Source organism: Protopterus annectens, chromosome 8.part1 (genome assembly GCF_019279795.1).
Source record: "Protopterus annectens isolate FY-2018-M chromosome 8.part1, PAN1.0, whole genome shotgun sequence".
Taxonomy (NCBI): Eukaryota; Metazoa; Chordata; order Ceratodontiformes; family Protopteridae; genus Protopterus; species Protopterus annectens.
The window spans coordinates 120933062-120956307 of NC_056742.1; the positions used below are offsets into that span (position 1 = coordinate 120933062).

Genomic DNA, 23246 nt, shown 5'->3' on the forward strand with positions numbered 1-23246 from the left:
TTTAAATGTTCATATATTATACTGTTTTGGTAATATATTTATTGTGCCATCTCCAAATACTTACTTTTATCTTGGATAACTTTTCTTATGCTTCGACTGTGTAACCATGTTTTGCCTAACATAAAATCCTTTTGTTATATTTTAGCTGCATATTCTGAAAATAGTTATACTGTCCTATAACTTTATTTTAAAATTTGTCCATTTCATCATTTTATCTTTGTATGTTCCCTCAGTCATTCTTGTATCTTAAAACAAAATGTATGTTATGCAAAGCTGTTTTTTAAAGTTTTATACATCTGTATATAGTTTCAGTAGCTTGAAAAACTGGGTTGGGTAAAATGCCAATCAAAAACAAACTCAACTATGAATGTTTATACCTGAGATATAATGACTGAGACTGCCTAATTAATAGAGGGAGTTTATTCCACATGCATACCATAGAATGTAATAGAGACTTTAGCAACAGTTCTACATTTTCTAATTTTAAATGAATAGTTACACACCCTAGTAATCTGAATAGAATATGTAAGCCTGTGGTGTACTACTAATTGGAGCTCCTCATTCCTTAATGCCCGGTAAGCAGGACACAAGATAACTTATGGAAAAAAAATTAAAACTTCCAGTCTAGCTTGATAGAGAATATTTTTTTCAGCCCAGAAGTTCTCTTTTGTAAATTTCCTGTGTATTCCTTCCAAAATTAATAAATCCCCTTTGGTATATGCACAATGTATCATATTATAATCAATAATAGGTTGAGCATATGTAATACATAATTTTCTAAATAATTGCGTTCCTTGAAACAAAGTTCTTAAAAGTTAATGCTATAACTTTCAGCATTTTTTATATACTTGATCATGTGCTGTGCGCCTAAATTATTATAAATTCTAATACACAAATCCCTGTACTCTGACAGATTTATTAAAAATGTGGTTCCTAATTTCACCTTGACATCCAAGCTAGGTTTGCCAAAGTAAAGAACCCCAAATTTATCTTTACTAATATTTAGCCCATTATAATTTAACTAAAAAGCTAAAGACAAAATTATTTTATATTCCTTGGTGTTGTTATAACTTACCCAGATTTTACATCATCAGCATATTTTGCCATCCAGATAGACGAATGCTGTGGTGCCTGAGAAAAAAAATAAAGTAAATAACTTTGGACCCAGTACTGAGCCTTGTGGGACCCCTTTAACCATGTCAGCCTAGTTAGATAGATTTATTTATTTATTTATTTATTTATTTATTTATTTATTTATTTTATTTGCAGTTGGTTTACCAGGATAGTCCATTGGGCCAAGATGAACCCGTTTTCAATGGAGTCCTGGAGAGAAAAGCTCCAGACAAATGAGGTTACAGAAGGTTATTAGAAATGATTAAACACTGTAAATAATTCAAGTAGACAGATACAATTAATAAACAAACAATTACAATTAATTCAACAAGAGTTAAAACTTATATCAGATACAGATTAAAAGGATTTTACAAAATTAAAAATAAGAGGTCATTGCTTATTGAGAGTCCTGCAATTAAGAGGTAGAGTGTAGAGTATTCTTGCAGATACCATAATAAGAAGAAGAATTAAGAGAAATGATAGAGTGAAATGAAATCAAGGGTGTAAGCAGGAGAAGGAGATGAAATGGAAATATGCAGTGTCAGTTATGTGGGGTGGGAGCAAGAGCATTCCCACTGGGATAGTAGATGTGAATGAAGAGATTTTTTGAAAATAAAATGGTTAGAGGTGGTACGGGTAGATGGAGGTAGGGAGTTCCAGAGGCATGCTAGGCAATACGATAGAAGAGTTTTGCCTGGGGGACGGGCTGGTTTATACACTTCTAATAGATTTTGGTTGCTAGACCTTAATGTTCTATTAGGTATGTGTATTTTAAAGACAGAAGACAGGGAGGGACAGAGGGAGGGGCTGAAAATAAGCTTATGTGCGAGGGATAGTTGAGTATAGGTGAGATGATTGGGTAGTTCCAGCCATTTTAATTGTTGGAGAGAGGAACAGTGGTGGGTAGAGGACTTTTGGCTGGTAGCAAACTTGGTGATTTTATTGTAGCAGGAGAAAAGTTGTGTTTTCAGGGAGGTTTGTAGATTAGTTAGAAGTGGAGCTCCATAGAGAAGGGAGGGAATAAGAAAGGAAGTAGAAAGAGTGATTTTAGTGGCAGTTGTAAGGTAGTGATTTTGTCGATAGAGCATTCCTAGTTTTTGATGGGTTTTTTGATGTTTAGTTGTAGATGGGAGTTGAATTTTAGTTGGTTATCAATTTGGACTCCAAGTAATTTGGTCTCTGTCACCAGTTCCAGCGGAATGTTATTTCAACTGGTAATAGAGAATGTGTTTATATTGAAAGAGTTGACTTTAGAGGGGGTGAATATCATTAATTTGGTTTTAGAGGCGTTGAGTGCTAGGTGATTTGTTTTCATCCATTGCTCAGTAGTTGAAAAAGCATCCTGGGTTAGCTTTAGGAGTGTAGGGATAGTAGTGGCAGTGGAGATAATGGTAGAATCATCTGCATATTGGATGATGTTGGAGAGAGGAATAGCATTGTGGAAATCATTTATAAATATGTTGAAGAGGAGGGGACCTAATATGGAGCCTTGGGGTACTCTGGTTGGGGTGTTAAGAAATGAGGAGGTTGCCTTTTTCCATTTTACTGCTTGATGTCTATTGGATAAGTAGCTGGAGAACCAGTTCAATGATGAGGGAGATAGGTTAAGTTTTGAGAGTTTGGTTAGAAGCAGGCTATGTGATATAGTATCAAAGGCTTTAGAGATGTTGAGTAGAAGGGTAGATACAATAAGGCCAGAGTCCCGGGCTTTATTTACAGTTTCAAGGAAAGAGAGGAGTGCTGTCATAGTGCTGTGATTAGGTCTGAATCCATGTTGTGTGGGAGATAGTAGGTGATTATCTAGGAGATATGGTAGCAGTTGAAGGTGTATACACTTTTCAAGGAGTTTAGAGATGGGGGAGAGGATAGCGATGGGGCAAAAGTTAGTAACATTGTTATTATTGCCACCTTTATGTAAAGGTATGATGAAGTCCTTTTTCCAGATTAGGGGAACTGTGCTTTCTTGTATCAAGCGGTTGATTAGTATGCTAATGGGGTAGGCAATTGCATCAGCAGCTATGCTAAGAAAGTAGGAAGGGATGTCATCAAGAGCACTGGTGCATGGTTTTAGTTTCTGAAGGGGTTTTTGAATGGTAGAAGTGGGTATAGGTTTTAATGAGATTGGAGGGGAGTGTGGAGAGGGGGTGTTAGGGGGTGAAGAAGAAGAGGAGGAAGTGAGAGTAGGAGAGGAGGTGGACGGAAGAGAGTTAGTAGATATGAGTGGGGGGAGTGGTAGTTGTGCTGGGTGAAGTGTTGGTGGAGGAGGATGGAAGTGAGTTGGAGAGTGTATTGTTAGAGAATGAAGATGTTAATTTGGAAATAGATTCAATGAAAAAGTAGTTGAATTGTGTGGCTAAGTCTATATCTGGGGAATTAGGGTCTGGAGTGGGAGTGACTGGTTTACTAGGATTAAGTAGAGTAGAGCTGCCTTTCCAGAATTTTTGAGGATTTGTTTTGTTATTGTTTTGGAGTATGGCATAGTAATTTTGTCGATCAGAGATTATAAGCTTTTTTGCTCTGTTTCTAAGTGTTTTATATTCATTATGGAAGAGGGGGGGTCTTATTTTTCTGGTACTTTGTCCAGACTTTATCTCTTAGCCGCATTGTTGCTAGTGTATTTTTGGTAAGCCAAGGGGCAGTTTTAGTTTTTATTCTCTTTGTTCTTTGAGGAGCATGGAAGTCTAGTAGTTTTAAGAATGTAGTATTGAAATGGGCAACAGCATTATCTAAGGGTAGTGTTTTTAGACAATTCCAGTTTATAGTTTTTAGGGAGTTATTAAAGGTTGACGAGTTAAAGTTTTTTTGATTACGGATTGTAATATAGTTGTGGGTGCGATGTAGGAGTAAGGGGAGATGGCGAGTGAAGATGGGTATGTGGTCAGCAAGGGGACTGGGAAGAGTTCCACTGCCTGAGAAATAGTGGGGATGAGAGACTAAAATCCAGTCCAGAATACTGCCACTGGATAGGTTTTTTTGATGGGCGTGTTATAGAGGAGATTGGTTGGGAAAACTTATGTAGGTTAATGTTAATTGGGTTTCTGGGAGACTGAATGGATTCCCAATTAATATTCATGTCACCTAAGATTATTGTTTCATAGCTAACAATGTTGGTAAGCCAGGAGAGGATGTCTTCGAGTGTGGAAATATTATCCCCTGGGGATGTAGAGTGAAGCTATACATATGTGTTTGTTAACTTGAAGTAGTGTTATGAGTAGTTCAGCGTTATTAAATTGAGGAGTAGGTTTGTTATAGGGGGTTAACTGACAAGGAGGTTGAGTAGAGGAGAGCTACTCCTCCACCTTTTTTGTGAGACCTGTCTCTTCTGATGATAGAATAGTTTGGTGGGAGTATTTCAGAGTCTTTTATATGGGGTTTTAACCATGTGTCTGAGATGGATAAGATGTCTGGTTTATATTGTGTTAGCCAGGCATGGAGGTTTGGGATTTTGTTAACTATACTTTGAGAGTTTAAGGCGGTGAGTAGTATGGACTTATCTTTGGTTGTTGAGGAGGAGGGGCCTGGGTTAGGATGGATATCGCCAGATAATAGATTGGTAATGGAATATAGAATTGGGTTGGAGTAGTAATTGGACAGTATAGAGAGTAGATTAGGCTCTATTGTGCTTTTGTATGATTTAGAGACTATTATGTGTGTAGAGTGTTTCTGATATTATGTGCGTAGAGTGTTTTAGATAATTCTTAATTGTAACTCATTGAGACCCAACATATAATGCATGGCTTTATCATCTTTTCATGCATTGCATCAGTAATTACATTATGCATAAAACTGTCAAAAGCCTTAGAAAGCTCTATATATACCATGACAGTGGATAAATCCTGATCCAAGGCCAGACAAAAATGGTTATAAAAAGTCATCAGATTAGTAAATGTGGATTTATTATAAGTAAAACAATGCTGAGGCAGATCCAAAAGGCAATCCTTTAAATCAGTAGTTAAGATGGATAGCAAACATCCCTCAAAACCCTTACCCACCAAGGGAGTTAGACTAATTGGCTGATAATTGGAGGCATTATCAGCTGAGCCACTCTTGTAAATAGGTATAACATTTGCATACTAACATATTAAAGGGACATATGAAATACCTAAAGCTTTTTAAAATATTATTGATATATTATGGTTTAATAGGAACATAAATATTAAACTTAAAGTAGTTGGTTATTAATAGCCACATTTTGTTTGTTCTTATTTCTACATTTTGACTTATTATTTTGAATTTTTATTGATTAGATTTGTTTGTTTTTTTCCAGTTTGCCTCATAAGAATCAACCAATGTATAACTATATTAACTTTAGAGCCTAGTGTACATTTCTATGTCTGAGAATTTTATTTCTACCTTTTCTATGTCCTAATCTTGTAATCTTCATTCAAAATGGAAATAAGCCTATGTGATGAACATTTTGTGGTGTTTTTATCTTGTTTTAATATTAGTGTGGTCAAAGAGGGCTTCTATAATGAAGTATTTGATTATTGTTTTGAACATTAACAACTACTTTAAGTAACATTTGCATTGCATTTTGTAGTAAAATTGTATATATTTCAGGGATTATACCATATGTACATGGAGCTTTACTAACTTCCAGTCTCTTTCTTTGATTATTGAAATGTTTAACATTTGATCACTACTGTAGTAGTCCTTGCCATATGGGTTATATCCTGCATTGCATATAATAGCTGGCCATCTTCCGGAGATTAAGAGGATCTTCCAAGCTCCCAAATTATTATCAGCTTGAGCAGTGCTAAATAAAATCAATGGTTTGAGTACCAAGCCTTTCAGAGCTAAAGAAATTACACTAGAGTGAGATAAGGAAAAGGATAAATTGTCTGAGGACCCAGAAATGACCACAACAGAGTAATCTATCTGTGGCTGAGGCAAATTTCAAGTCTAATGAAGGGTAAAACCTGCTTGGAATTTTTCTTTTTAAGCCTGGAAGCTATAACCTTAACAATTTTCCTTTCTTTGGAATACATTGATTCCTGGTTTAATTAGGATTGCCAGGTGAAACTCAATCTAACTTTAACCAATTGTGAAAGCTAGACTACCATAATTTGCTATTTCCTTCCTTGTAATGCAGAGAAGGGATATATTATCCATCTTTAACTAATTTATCATATGCAACATATCAGATGATATTGATATGTGATGTGTCATATATAGCATATTAACATCAGCTGTTTTAGTATTTCCTATTAAAATGAGATGGTTTATTGAACGTTATTGCTGTTTATTTTTTAAAGGAGTGGAGGAAGGAAAAAGAAAAGTTTGTTTTTCCTTTTTCTATACCTGATATTCCTTTTTCATTTTTATTTCTACCTTTCTCTTAGTTTTCTCATCTTCTTTTTCCCTTTCTAATCATTTTTCTGTATTTCCATCCTCACTCCCTTTTCTTTCTGTTTTTTGTTACTCTCTCTTATTTTTTCTCCTTCTTTCCATCATACTTTATGTGGATATCCACATACAAAGTTTTAATTTTGTATTCTGATATACTATGATATGAAGATGAGTCATGTCAATCTTACGTTTTCTTACATGTATTGCATTATTGTTCACATTTTACCATTTGATGTCGATAAAGTTACATTTATTCTTTCAATTCTCTTAGGTCTACTGCATTTGAAATCCATTAAAAATGTATTCCTTTCTTCCCTTTCCCTTTTTTTCCCTTGTTTCCTTTCTCTTCTTTTCCCTCTTCTTCTACTTTTGCATATTCTTTTTTCCAACCTTCCTTCTTTTTTTCTTTTCCTTTCTCTTTCCCCTACATTTTTTTTTATCTCATCTTCTTCTTTCACTTTTCTCAAAAAACGTAAGGGTGTAAGATGAGTATATATATATATATATATATATATATATATATATATATATATATATATATATATATATATATATAATGGATCTACTTTAGTAGATCAAATTGCTAGAATGACGAAATTTAAATTATTCAGATGAGAAGACTGAAATTGCTGTAAGAATTTAGAACTTAGGAAAAACAAAAGGTTACTGCGCATGTCAAACAGCAGTCAAACATCTGAATGGAGATCGTGGAGCATTCAGAAAAAACAGCTGCTCCATTTAAAGACATATTTTAAGACAGAAATGTAAGTTAAATGGTTCTGTATGGAAATCGTGGTACATTGAGGATTGGAAGTTTACCCTTTTCCCCACTGTAGTGTGATCACAGATTTGGTATACATAATTTGCAAAGGGTGTGGAGGCACATTTCTATGATAAAATATGTGTTTAAATGGAGTTTTTTGTGAATGGTCCGTGATATCCATTCACAAGTTAGAGTGTTTGACATGAGCAGTAGGTTTTCATTGTCTCTAAGTTCAGCTTCGTTAACGTTCATTCTTATAGCAATTTCGATGTTTTATATATATATATATATATATATATATATATATATATATATATATATATATATCAAAGGAAGCTTGAGGTGATGGGGATGAAGTATTTGAGATGTGATGGTAGGATGCACACTGTGAGACAGATGAAAAAATGAGGACATCAGAGCAAAAGCCAAAGTAGCCCCAGTTGCAGAGAAGGTCAGGTCAAGGAGAACAGATTGCCGTGGTTCAGTCAAATGTGCAGGAAAGCACAAGATGATTGGGTGAAGAAGATTTGGGTGAGACAGGAAGAGAAATTGGGGACACCCAATGAATATGTGGACAAAATGTATGAGAAGACATGTGACATTTAGCCATAACATCTGAAGAAGGCAAGAGAGTGCCACTTTACTGGAGAGAAGTAGTGACAGTTGATGTGACACACAACCCCTTAGAGTAAAATGAGAAAAAGAGAGGTGATTATGATGATGGCTGTCATGTCTGTAAGGATTTCTGAGTGTGTCATCAGCTAAGTATGTGTGATGGAGTATAGTGCAAGATTTCTGAACAATGTATTTCTTTTTCTCTACTCTTATTGATCTCAGAGTTAATATACATAAAGTTGCAGGATGGGATACAGTGGATTTGCCCCTGTAAAAGTAATTTTTCTGCATTTTCAGAATAATGTTTTGATGTTACATTCTGTCAATGTTATTTTTTTGATAGAAGTTATTTAGGTAGGTTATTTAGATAGTGTAGGTAGTGTGTGTATTTTAATGAACAAGTATATGGTCATATATGATACAGAATGGCATTATTTTCTGATTATATTGTAAATTATTACTCATTTATTTTAACTCTTTCCTCTACTTCCACATTTAATACAGTTATTTTTATTTATTTACTGTCTTTATACCTATGCATTAAAGCCCTCCTGCTCTATCCTTATTCATGTGTGGTTAGGCTACCCCTAACCCACATGTGTCAGACACAAGGCCCACCTGGCCGTTTTATGCGGCCCTCGGTGAGGGATGAGCTGGCAATGGCGAGGAGAGAGATTGGCAGCCAGCCAGGAGGCGCGCTGTGGCAGCGTCATCCTTGTGTGTCCCAGCACGGAGCACCTCTACCCAAGGCTAACATCCGTGAATCTAGCAATCACTCCCAAAATGTCCAAGAGAAAAGTTGATGCAGAAGGGAGACAATTTAATGAAAGATGGGAAAGCGAATATATGTTCATACTTCGCGAAGACAAACTAGCGTGTATTTTGTGTTATGAGACTGTGTCAGTGATGGAGTACAATATACATCTGCATTTTGACAGCAAACATGGAGCTAGGTATGCTAAATATACCCTTCACGAAAGACATAAAATTGTCCAAGAATTAAAAGGCAGACTGCAATCGCAGCAGAACATGTTTACTAAAGCTACAGCCAAAAATGATGCAGAAGTGAAAGCTAGCTATATTGTGGCTGAAGAAATTGCCCGAGCTTCCAGGCATTTTTCAGAGGGTACCATTTTGAAGCAATACATTCTAAAAATGTGTGAGCAGGTGTGCCCCAACCAGATGCAGACTTTCCAAAGCGTCAGTTTGTCAAGAAATACCATTGCAGATCGGGTTCGAGATTTTGCAGGAAATCTAACACCACAGCTGGCTGAAGAGGCACGCAGTTATCTAGCTTTTTCATTAGCTGTCAATGAAAGCACAGACAATACTGATACAGCGCAGTTGTCCATCTTTATACAAGCCGTGAAGATGGACCTCTCTGTCACTGAGGAACTCTTGGTTGTAGCTGCAATGCATGGGACAACAGGGAAGGACATTTTTGAGGCGGTGGAGAAGTCCATAAATAGTATTAAATTACCCTGGGAAAAGTTAGTGGGGCTAACTACTGATGGCGCACCTGCAATGTGTGGAGGAAAAAAAAGCTTGGTTGGACTAATGAAGGAGAAAATGCTAAATAATGACTGCCACAAACATCTGATTACCTATCATTGCATTATCCATCAAGAAGCTATGTGTGGTAAGGTTCTGGAAATGGATAATATAATAACCACAGTCACAAAAACAGTAAACTATATACGGGCACATGGCCTGAATCATCACCAGTTCCAGCTGTTTTTACAGGCGGTAGGTGCAGAGCTTGGAGACATGCTATACCACACAGAAGTAAGGTGGCTGAGCAGGAGCAAAGTCCTCAAACAATTTTTTGAGCTCAGGGAACAAATCCCTCTTTTCATGCAAAGTAAAGGAAAGCCCTTGCCTGACCTGTCAGATCCAACCTGGCTTTGTGATTTTCCTATGATGTGTGATTTAACAGAGCATCTCGCCCAACTGAATCAGAGGCTGCAGGGATACAAACAAGTCATCACGAAGATGTCTGATATGATCACAGCATTCCAGCATAAACTTCTCTTATGGAAATCCCAACTAGAACAGGACAATCTTGCCCACTTTCCTGTTTGTCAGAGTATGTTGGCCTCCTCATCCAGTGTTTTTCCTTGTGCTCGGTTGGCTACTAAAGTGAGCCGGTTAATTGATGAGTTTGATCGGCGCTTCTCTGACTTCAGAGCACAGCACTGTGGCTTTGACATTATTGCCAATCCTTTCACAGCCGACATCAGCAGTGTGCCCCATTACCTTCAGATGGAGTTGATAGAGCTTCAAACCAATAGTGGCCTGAGAGCAAAGTTCCAGGATGTTGCGATAGAGGACTTTTACTGTCTTCTGCCAACTGACTTGATGCCACAGCTGTGACTTCATGCTGCCCGTGTTATGTCCATGTTTGGGAGCACATATCTGTGCAAACAGATGTTTTCTATAATGAATCTAAACAAGCACATGCACAGATTACGCATCACCGATGAAAACCTCCATGCTGTTTTGAGGGTTGCCACAGCATAAGACATAAAACCAGACATTGACTCACTGACCAGGGGAAAACGGTCTCAGACATCTGGCCAGAAAACAAATAGGTGAGCAATTTTAAAACCTAAATTTCAATGTATTAAAAAAATATATTTTTTAACTTTTTTGCTTACAGTTTGTTTTGTGCTTGTTGTTATTTTCAGAACATGATTAATGCACCTTGCTAAGGCATACAGTGATGATGCTGATGGAATTCAATGCTCTGTGCACTGATTAATGCACCAGGATGGCATGAGATATGGTCTCTCAGGATGATGAAGGATCTTTACTTCTACTAGTCTTAGTAAATCTACTATATCTTAATAAAAAAATTAATAAAAAATTTTGGCCCGCGACTTAACCTATTTTTTTTATTTCGGCCCCTTATGTGATTGAGTTTGACACCCCTCACACCAACCTTGTATATTACATTATAAAACACCATTTCACTAACAGTACTGCTACGCATATAAGCGACATTAGAGCTTTACCAGTCAGTGCATTTTAGTTCAGTTTCTTTTGTGCTTGTTTTCTAATTGTTAGGATTCTGCATTCACAAATACATTTGCTAAGTTAGTGTCTGCACCCATTACCATACCGTAGCAGGTGAAACCCCATATGAAGCCAAACAAACTGCCATATTATAAATTACTCCTTGGGGAAAAAATATGCAGTACGATCCATTCTTCTTATATAACATAATTCCTCATATTTATTTAACATTTTTTTAAATAAAAACACTCAGAAGGACATTCTCCATATCATAAAAAAGCTTATTTCTTGTCAGTGAAAATTATCCTGACACTACATGCTCAGATGCATACATGTAAAAATACCAATGTCTCATGCAAAACTTTAAAAAAAAGCACATTTCCGTATCTGTGTGTATTGTAAGATATCTCAGCATTAACATAATAAACACAAATGTATTCATATCTACCACTGTAAAACATATTCTCTATTAAAAATGTTGCTGTTTGCAGCCTTTTATCCAGATTCACATTTCACCAGATAACCGCACTTTAGTGGTCACTATCTTAAGTCTGTTAGTTTAATTATTCGTAAATATTGTAAAACACGAGTATGTGTACGCCGATGAAGGTCTAACCTGCACAGCTCATACATGTCAGTACAGCAGCTATCTCGTATACCTTTTCTCTCTTATTCTATATAAAACATCTTCTGCTTTCCATATCTGTTAATGATTTTTTTCACTAGAAAAGGTCACAGACTTTGCTAGTATTATGTCTGTATACATGCTTTCACCAGCCCAATGTGAGAACTACACATTACTTACTGTTAACATTATTGTACTTTATTTTATGCTTGTATTATGCATAACTTTCCACTTTCTTTAATCAATTATTTTTTTCCTCCTGAATTTACTACACAATGTAAGTACATTTTTACATTTCTGTTGACACTGATGTGTGTGTATTTCATTCTTTCTTATTAGCATTTGTGTTACATCCTATCTCTATTATTTCTTTATTCCAAAACAAAAACATTCAAAACTCTTTTAATTCCTAATCTTTGTTATGGACATCCTCATCTGCTTAAGTGAATCTCATTCCTCATTCACTCATTCTTTGATCTCTTTATACACAGCCCATATACCAGCAGGTTCTCCTGTCTTCATTTAATGTCCATTGGGCTGCATTCAATCACTTATCATCTCTGTACCTTCACTACATGAAAGTAGAATACCATGAGCAGTCAGTGACCCTATACACTTTGCTTTTCTCAACATTTTCATTACCTTGCTCATGCTACTGTTTATACAGGCATTTTTATTTACATGTTTTAAGTTTTTCTTTCCTTAAATTTCCTAGTAGTTCATGTCTGCTTATGTTATATGTACATTTCTTGTCAGAAAACAGAGAAATAAAGAAACAAAGGAAAAACAGCATGTTAATAAATATTCATGTTCCAGTTCCATAACCAGCCTGTATAATGGAAGTATGCATACGTCCCCCGTGTTAACATGTTTATTAATTCATATGCATTCATCATTTCAGAATATGCATACCGCTTCTTCTCCAGTGTTTTGATGGTGTAATCATTATCATGTTTTATAATATTAGGACCAGCTTTTATTGGTGAATTTGCCCATATTGTCATTTATCCATATAGGATAGAAAGTTTACTAAAATAAATTTTGGAGATGTAGTAGGTTTTAATGGTACTGGTTTTCTTGTAGATCTCTGCACCCTTTCCATGACACAGGATAGTTCTTCTTGGTCTTTTTTGTATTTGGGGAAACCATACAGTTAAAAAAATAACCATATAATTTCTTTCAAGGTTTTCACGGACTCTAAATATTCTGACATTATTTCTTCTCTGTCTACTTTCTAAATCTTCAGTTTAGTCAGCCAAGTGATTTGCTTCGGTAAAATTTGTGTATGATTTTCTTCTTCTCTTGTTCTTCCTTTCGTGTCATTTAAACAACTTTTCTATATCCTTTTCTATGTTACATGTTGAATAATAATAGATTAAAGTAACCACGCTATTTGATGCACTTGTCTTATATCAGTTCATTTTTATTTTGAAATTAGTCTACTTTTAAACTAAGGTCTTGGATAGATGTGACCATCTGTTGAATGTCTTTTGTTGTGAGTGGCATTTCTCTTTGTGCAGCTTTTCAATAACTCCTTATCAATGAAGACTAATTCTTACAGTTGTTAAAGAAGATATTCTAACAGAAAAATATTTATACATACTATTTATTACCTCAGAATTCTTAATTATTTTGGTTTAAAATTATTTTATGTCTTTTCTTGTGTAGCTGTACTGTCATTTTCCAGCCCAGTTTTTTTCTTCTCTGCAGAGCAGTTTATTATAGAGCCTTTCTGACTTTTGCTTCCCATGGAGGTCCCATACCTTCTTCACAAACCTGCTTCTCACTCAGCTGTTTGTTGCCTAACTGCAAAGACCTTAAATAGTATTCTCCTGCCTTCTCTACAGGACCATTATGTGCTTTGGTCTTCTATGGCCTCTGTCAGTGCTATTTAATCTATAGACCTGCCAAAACTTCTTCCTGACATACGTTTGGTACACCAAATTTCTTTAAATCCCCGAGTGCAGCCATTGATGCAATTATCTAAAACTTATAGCAGTGCATGTGTTTGCTGTCCAAGTTAGTGAACAATTGTTACTATACACTCTTTGTTTTTTTATTGAGTGTTGTTACTGCATGAGTGGTCACTTCAATTGCTCTCATTTAATGTCACCCCTTCCTTATATCATTCATTTATTTTCTCTGCCACTTACCTACTTAGTAGACTCCTTAATATAGCACCTACTACCATAGAACCCTATCATGCTCCTGCCCCTGCCTTAGCCAGCCTGCTAGTACATAGTGTAATGAAACAGCATAGCAACAGCTGTATGTTCATTGACAATCATTCACAAACACTGATGCTACCTATGAGAAACACAGATACATATGATTTCTCCTTTCTTGTACAGAATTGGTAAATAGCTATGGAACTCTGCACCAGTACCTGATAAGTTTGTCAAGAAAACACTGCCTAAGCCCTCCTGAAACCGGACAGCTATAGATGTGTCACTAATTGCACTTACCCCTGCAGTCCCTATTACTTCCACAATAAAGGTAAATCACCATGTCTGTGAGTTTACGTCTTTAAGGTCTTCAAAGCCTGCAGCTGATTCTAGCAAAATTCTGGTTATTGGTGAGTCCATACTCAGCCAAGAAGAGGACAATAAGGATGGATAAGGGTATGATAGCAGTAGGCTGCCTTTCTGTTGCCAAAGATAATGCTGTAACTAGGGTTCTTAAAGTCTCCAGCAACTCACATATGGACTATTACCATGCTGTAGTCCATGTGTGAGTGATGGATTCAGAATGATTATCTCCACCCACACTAATTTGCCAACATTGGTTGGTCAATTAACTCAATGTAGCGAATCTCAATTCAAAAAGTGGCAAAGGTGTATAGAGAAACACCTATTTAGCACTTATTACCATGTCTTTGAATGAAACATTGCATTGTCAAACCTGACCACACTAGTGTTCTTCCCTTATCAGCCCCCACATGGATCGTGCTATCCCAAACAGAACCAAGACGCTATCCTCCAAAAAAAGGAGGCCAATCTGGTGGTCCCCTACCATAAACAAACTGTACAACAGAAGGAAGAAACTGTTGCAAAAGAGAGTAAAATCCCATGAGTAGATGAGCTCCCTGGTCAGCCTCAGTAAGAAGCTGAGATCCCTTATAAGATCCTCCAAACCTAGTTACGAAAACAAAATCACCACTAATTCTAAGGACAACCACAAAGCATTCTATAGCTATGCACAGGAAAAACGATGTCCAAACTGCCCGAGATGGAAAAATACAGGTTTATTGTCCAACGCACAAAAAGGCAGCACCAATTCACCAATGACCTAGGTTTCGTCTCAAAGCACTGACTTCATCAGATTGGTGAACCAGTGACAAACATTATATATTAAAACAAATCAACTAATAATGACTAATTAACAATGCCTAATTCAATTATGTCACAATGAATCACATTTAACCCTCCCACAACCTAAAAACTTTATTTAAAATAAAACACTAATCACGTAAGAAAGTTAAAAACATGTGGAGGAGCATATAATGAAAAATGACTAAAAATATCTACAAATATATTTGTATGTTTATACATTGTATTTGAAAACATTCGAAATGTTAAAATTACTATTCTAAAGTTGTAATCAAACTAATGAGTTTGAAACATTATTATGTATGTGTATACTTAAATATATGTTTATATTTGTTAGAAAATACCTACTTATTCATGACCAAAAATATTTAAGCATTTAATAGTAGTAATTTTAACTTAACCAAATGTTAAAATACTACTGCATTTGACCACAATTAAAAAATATATATAAATAGTGTATAAGAGGTGTATGAAAAGTATATAAGAGGTGTATAAAAAGGTGCGCACAAAAACATTTCTCCATCAAAATTAACTTATACAACACATTCAACCATTATTAAATTTAAATGATGAAAAATTGTTGTTTGTGTGTTGTATTAAAATTAATTCAGCCACAAATGTGTTTTAATCTAAGCCAAGGCTTGATAGAAATGTACTCATTCAACCCTGGAAAAGTACATGCATCAAGCCTAAGTTGCCATGTGAGTTCACTCATATCCAAATGATGTCGAGTGATTCTACCCTGTTGATCCTGAATCACATGCTGTATGACACAAAATTTGAAATGATGTTTGCTGTTGGCTATCACATGTCTTGCCAGGGCATTAGTGTTTTTTTTTTATGCTGTATATCTAGGATATGTTCCTTAATCCTACCTCTGAACCTTCTACATGTCTTTCCCACATAAAATGCCCTGCAATCTTGGCACTTAGCTAAATACACCAGATTTTTAGTATGACAATCATAGTGGCCCCCAATAACAATACTACAGTTATTAATCAATAATTTGTGTCCTGTTATCAATATATATTTACAGGTTGTACACCCACCACATTTGAAATTACCCCTTACTCTATTACATGAATCTAAACAATTGACTGTGCTTTTTTCAAAAATGTCTTTCAATGACATGTCTTTTTTGTAAATGAACTTAGGCTTGTAAGAAAAAGGTGAATTTAACTCCCTACTTTTTTGAAATACTTCCCAATATTTCATAACTGTCTTAACTACAAAATCTGAATCCCCATTGTATGTAAGAATATAAAAAATAGTATCACTACCATATTTAATTTGACCATTATTGCCATTGTGGTATCCAAATTGATCAATATCTGATGTTAATATTGGTTCCATAACTTTGTTTTCTCTCTTTTGTTGGATTTCTTTTCTTAAATCTGCACATAACTGTTTCGGGTAACCTCTATTAAGAAATAACCCCATGATAAACTCTAATTCTAAATGAAAATCTATTTCATCACTAACCATGCGGGCCGCCCTAACCATCTGCCCTTTTACAATGGCCCTCTTCTGATGGCTAGGGTGCCAGCTGTCGTAGTGCAAGTACGAGTTTGAAAATGTGGGCTTTCTATATATATTGGATCTCATCTTACCTTCATTTCTATCATATGTTAACCTTACATCAAGATATTCTATCTTAGTGTTGTTAATCTCATGTGTGAATTTTAAAAACCACACCGTGTTGTTGATGTATTTGATGAAATTTTCCAACAATGGTTTATCACCTGTCCAAATGATAAAAATGTCGTCCAAAAATCTTAGATATATTTTGATAAATGGACTAAATTCACTATTGTGCACATATTCTTTCTCCCAATATGCCATGATATAATTGGCATAAATGGGGGCACAAGCTGCCCCCATAGCAACACCAGTCCGTTGCTCAAAATAATGGCCATCAAAAATTAGAACATTATTATCCAATACTATTTCCATAAGTTTAACATATGCATTAATTTTGTCCTGTTCATAGACCCCCTTTACATACAGTTGGTCCTCTAACCAACTGAGGCCAACATCATGTGGAATCACTGTAAATAAATTACAGACATCTATAGTAACAAAATAGAATTGTTTAGGTACATCCAGATGTTTAATCATTTCTAAGAAATGCCAAGAGTCTTTGACAATGTTTGGTATTTTTACTAAGCCAGCCTTTAGTTTGTAATCCAGAAACTGACTAATGAAACTTACTTTACTTCGCTTTCCATCTACAATGGGTCTAAATTTAACATTATCAAGCCCTTTATGAATTTTGGGGATTCCAAATATACCACTTACTACGGGGTATTCATTAATCATAAATTTATAATCGCCCTCTGTGATCTCTCCCTGGAAAATCATGTCGTCCAAAACCAAATCTATCTTTTTATAAGCTATATTAATTTCATTAATACTTATTTCATTATAATTATCCTCTAATAACATGGACATCATGATGCTAATATAATCTTGTTTGTTAACTATAACAACCCCATTGCCCTTATCCGGTTTCATAATACGTATGCAATCCAAATTGCTTAATGTTGCCACCATATCATATTCATATTTTGTCATATTATGTTTAGGTTCATCTTGTCTCTGCCTGTAGTAATCCCTAAATTCCTGTTCACAAATATTCTCAAAAGTTGCCACTATTTGGCTCATAACAGGGTTGAAGAAACTTGGTTTTGTTAATATGCTAGTCTCTCTACTATTGATGTTACCCCTTTCATCCCCAAAGATTGTCTTCAGATTCATCTTACGGGTAAAAAGTTTTAGATCAATCAAAGAATCAACAATGTTCCCCCTTCTACACGGTACAAAATGAAATCCCTTTGCAAACAAGTCAGCATGATTATTGCTAATTTCAATGCTTGAATAATTGTATATCTTAAAATCATGACTTTTGTTGTGTAAAAATTTTGGGTTACTTAATACACCTTCACAGTGTACTGTGACCACTGAAGAGCTTTGACCCTGTAAAAGTTCCTCATAATAACTTAAAAAGGACTTAGAAAAAGGTGAAATACATTGGTTTACTTCAGGAACCACGTCAGTGTTCAAAATAGACTGATTAATGTGACCTCCTACATGAACCATATCTTTACCAGTGTTACTACTATATGTTATGTTACCATCTGAATAAGGTTTACAATGTACTAAATTACCTTTATCTGAAATATTATCATAACTTGTTTCACAACACCCTTCAATGTAAGGATTGACACTGGATTCACTCAAAGGAGTGTGTATGCTTAAATTCAACAAGAAAATGTCACAAGTTGCACTTTCGTTAACTACTAAATTTGTGGCTTGTGCTGTTTTATAATGAGCGAGGGTACTACCGTTACACAAGCTAGATTCATTATGAACTGCATCACTATTAGTCCACTTTGAAATGTGTAAGTCCAAACAATCAGCATCCCCCCTCCCCCATTAATGTGTGTATGAATAAAATCATTTTCAACAGCTACATCCACATCGTTTAGTGCATCAACAATAGTGTCATATTTGAAATTAAACACACTGTCCACATGATCCTTATTTCGTTTCGTTCTGTTTTCACATTGTTTTAAAGTCCTTTCGACATCATAGTAATTTTGAACAGTACAACTGGTCTCACAAAGTTGTTTATTTAAACCACATTCACACACAAATCTAGTTATATCAATGTCACGGTAGATATCAATGTTTTTAACCGTGGGTGTTTTAAAAGGCGTACTTACTGCCTTTTGCTTGCCTTTGTCCATCCCTTCTGTGGGCCGTTCGAATTGCTGTTTTTGGATCGTGCCCCCATCTATGTTCCTTGTTGGTCGTCCTGTTCCATCCCCTGGTTCCGAAGATGCTCGGATCATCTTGGACCCTCCCCTAAAGGGTCCTCGTCGAACCCACTGCGGCTATTATGTTCACTAGGCAGTCGCATCACGTTGACATCATCAAATCTTCATTTGTGATTGGATGGTATACTCGTTTCAGCCTGCTTTTGAACTTCCCTTTCGGAAAACAGGTAGATAACACAGTGCCAAGATAACATAGTGCCAAGATTGCAGGGCATTTTATGTGGGAAAGACATGTAGAAGGTTCAGAGATAGGATTAAGGAACATATCCTAGATATACAGCATAAAAAAACCACTAATGCCCTGGCAAGACATGTGATAGCCAACAGCAAACATCATTTCAAATTTTGTGTCATACAGCATGTGATTCAGGATCAACAGGGTAGAATCACTCGACATCATTTGGATATGAGTGAACTCACATGGCAACTTAGGCTTGATGCATGTACTTTTCCAGGGTTGAATGAGTACATTTCTATCAAGCCTTGGCTTAGATTAAAACACATTTGTGGCTGAATTAATTTTAATACAACACACAAACAACAATTTTTCATCATTTAAATTTAATAATGGTTGAATGTGTTGTATAAGTTAATTTGATGGAGAAATGTTTTTGTGCACACCTTTTTATACACCTCTTGTATACTTTTCATACACCTCTTATACACTATTAATATATGTTTTAATTGTGGTCAAATGCAGTAGTATTTTAACATTTGGTTAAGTTAAAATTACTACTATTAAATGCTTAAATATTTTTGGTCATGAATAAGTAGGTATTTTCTAACAAATATAAACATATATTTAAGTATACACATACATAATAATGTTTCAAACTCATTAGTTTGATTACAACTTTAGAATAGTAATTTTAACATTTCGAATGTTTTCAAATACAATGTATAAACATACAAATATATTTGTACATTTGTAGATATTTTTAGTCATTTTTCAATATATGCTCCTCCACGTTTTTAACTTTCTTACGTGATTAGTGTTTTATTTTAAATAAAGTTTTTAAGTTGTGGGAGGGTTAAATGTGATTCATTGTGACATAATTGAATTAGGCATTGTTAATTAGTCATTAGTAGTTGATTTGTTTTAATATATAATGTATGTCACTGGTTCACCGATCTGATGAAGTCAGTGCTTTGAGACGAAACCTAGGTCATTGGTGAATTGGTGCTGCCTTTTTGTGTGTTGGACAATAAACCTGTATTTTTCCATCTCGGGCAGTTTGGACATCGTTTTTCCTGTGCATTTTCTGTTTGGTAGTTTTGAACTGGTTCTTAGCATTCTATAGCTATGTCAAGAATCTTGATGGCAACACCCAGATCTGCTCTGAGTTACAGCACAAAGGCACGAAAGTTACAGAACCAATTAATATTGCCAGCAACGTCACAAGATGGGTTGTCAACTGGCTCACTGACAGAACCCACACTGTAAAAGTTACAGACTCCAAATCTGACCTCAAAGCAGTGACAAGTGGAGTACCACAGGGTTCTGTCCTGGAACCTCTCCTGTTTGGTATCTACTTCTCTGAAGTACAGGCTAACACAGAAGGCCTCTGGCTAACGAAGTTCACAGATGACTGCAAACTAGGAGCCATAGTCAAATCCCCAAATGATGTGGACATCCTACAGAAGGGCCTCGGTGAGACAGATGCCTGGTGTCAGAGCCATGGCCTCAAGCTCAATGCCAAAAAGTGCAGTGTCATCCCCTTTGGTAAAAACTCTGTACCCATGAACTACCACATAGACAGCAATTTACTTAACACCGAATGTGTGATAAGAGACCTTGGGACCCAGGTGGACAGTAGTCTCTCCTTTGATAGTCACATTGCGACAGTAGTCAGGAAGTCCTTCTATGTGGCACACCTCATCATAAAAGGGTTCTCATCCAGGAAAAAAGAGGTCTTTGTTCCCCTCTGCTCGACACTCATTAGACCCATTATAGAGTACAACGCCCCTTTTGGAATGTACCTCACAAGACATCTGCAGCAACTGGAAAGGCCACAGAAGTACCTCACAAAGAGGATTACTGGCCTCAAACAAATGCCCTGCACTGACCGCCTCAAAAAAACTCCAGCTTTATTCCGTAGCATATCGCCTACTCCGAGGTGATCTCTGCCTAACATGTAAAGCTATGTCAAACCCAGAGCTGTTGGACATGCTACACCTAAGGAAATCCCAATCCCTCCGAGCTACACGCTCTAGGAACCTAAACCTTGTCACCACAATAAACAGGACATGCTGGAGGGATAGATTCCTGTCCCAGAGACTTCCCATACTCTGGAACAGGCTACCCATCTATGTCAAGCAAAGTTCTTTATTAGCACTCTTCAAGAAAAATCTTGATGAGTGGATGGGAAATAGGAAATACACCCTGGGGATCACTTCTGTGTTTCTGCTCGACAGTGGCACAGGAAAATAGCTTTCTTGGGTGGCGTAAGCCAGGGAACCTTGTTGGCTATGCTTATGTAGGCCCTTGGGCCGATAGCCTAGTACCTACCTATGAACACATCACAATAGGATAGGCACCCTCCTTCATGCCTCACTCTAACACATGCACACACTGTCCAAGAGCGGCCTCCATTTCTATGGGAGTGCACATGGTTAATTAGGATAAGCCTCTTTTCAGACTAGTGCATTTGCATGTTGCTCCTTGCAAAGACTGCTGTCTTTCAACAGCCATTGTTAGGGGGTAACAGTAGCAGGAGATCAGTCTTTGGATCAGAAAGGCTTAGAACAGTGCAGAAAATCTTCTGAGTTAACTCTTCTGGGCATGTCTGTCTTTTGATTAGGAAATCATTTTCCTAACTTTAATCTCTAGTGGCATTTCTACTATATGCTGTGTACTTCCCTAAACATGTCCACCTGAAAGGCCACAGAATTTCCAAACCAATAAAACTGAACGCCCAAACGCCCTTAGCATCCTAGGCAGATTAAAGGCCTTTGTTATAATCTGTTTCATCTAGGCCACACAGTGATTCCCACCTGGTTTTTCATGCTGCGATGACTGCCCTTTTTGATGTCCTTCATCTTCATGTAACTGACAGCACTAGAAATACCCATACCAAAAACTTTAACCACCTCATATTAATAATTTCTGCAAGTGTGATTCCTACTTAAACCATTGCATTCTCTTTTTGGAACAGACTCCTTCTGTATAACGAGCATAGTAATATCCTGGCTACTCTTAAAATTATTTTCCCTTTTGTTATTCTGAGACCTGTTATTGAAAGTCCCAGAAGTATATTTAACAATCAAAACTACAGGAGAACAACAAATATTGCCACTTGCTGTTCTCATATAAAGTTGTCTCACCAGTATATGGGGACTGCAGTCTACACGCCTGCTCCTTATATTTACAAACTCTGAGATTGTCACATCTCAGAGAAGAAGGAATATTCCAAAACGCAGCAGTCTCGACTTAGTATAATAAAGTCCCCATTTTTGTAAATTCAGTCTTATTTTGAGACATGCTTGTAGGAGTCTTAGATTTTAAAATTGCTACCATTAAAGCTAGAAACAGTAAATGGATGTGTAAATTTCCCCTGGGATATATTGTAGTAATCTTCTTGATTGTAGTAGCTAATATTTCATCATTAAGTTTCTTAAAAGTTATTTAGGCTGCACACTTAGCACTGCTAAGCTTCTCAGATCACTTAAGATGCAAGTTTAGTACCTACCTATGATCCTATAAAGTGCGTGTGTTAGCTTTGTCTGCATGTTTTCCTTGGCCCACTCTACTGGCTTTGACTGTACTGTACAGCTGAAGCATTCCTGGAAGTTTATTTTACAAGACCCTCAAAGAGGAATGTGGCTTCAGAATTTAAGTGATATACTAGAAAAGCTGACAGAGCACCCATGTAAACCATTGCAGTCTCTGTTACTAAATTTATCTCCTACAAGTCTTTGTTATTCCTGTTTGCTATTATGTCAGGTAGGAGAATTTCAGAATTACATTCTTTGATATACACACAACCTTATTTGAATTTGGATATGGTAGGGTTTCCACAAAGATTACACTTTCTTTAAGTCCAAGGGTGGTATCTGATAGAACTTTAAACCAAGCTATTCAGCTGATGTGGGAGAAAGTCTTTTAAATGCCTTGAATGCACCTTTTTTTCTGACACAGATTAGTTATTTATGTCATTGTCTAGAGAAAAAGAGGATGAACCAGAATGAGACAGACCCCATCCAAGTGGTTAGGCAGATGCACTTCCTTTTTATGAAGAACACGGCAAACATGTTAGCAATGGTGAGCACTCACTCTACAAGAATAGCAACATTGTCAAAACATTTTTAGAGATGTGTACATGCAAAGTATATATAAAGCTGCTGTTTAGCAAAATGTCTCCAAGTTTATCAGACATAGTAAGCTAGACTGTCAGTCCATACATAATAAACAAGACTGTCAGTCCTAAGTAGAGTAAGATATGAAAGAGCTAGCCCAAATGTGGATTCTACTTAGATGTTATGAATTACCAATGAAATACTTCCTGCTAAATTAAGATACTGTGGTTAACTGATGTTTTTATCTTAACAGTATATCTTCACGAGTGGATCATTTCTTGAGGTATTCACATTCTCTCTTT

At 36.2% G+C, this 23246-nt stretch overlaps 1 long non-coding RNA gene across 1 annotated transcript in view; it reads left to right on the plus strand.

Moving 5' to 3' along the window:
• The window catches only part of LOC122810233, a 1589896-nt gene that overhangs the window by 1565671 nt on the left and 979 nt on the right, over positions 1-23246 (plus strand). The window lies entirely within an intron of this gene.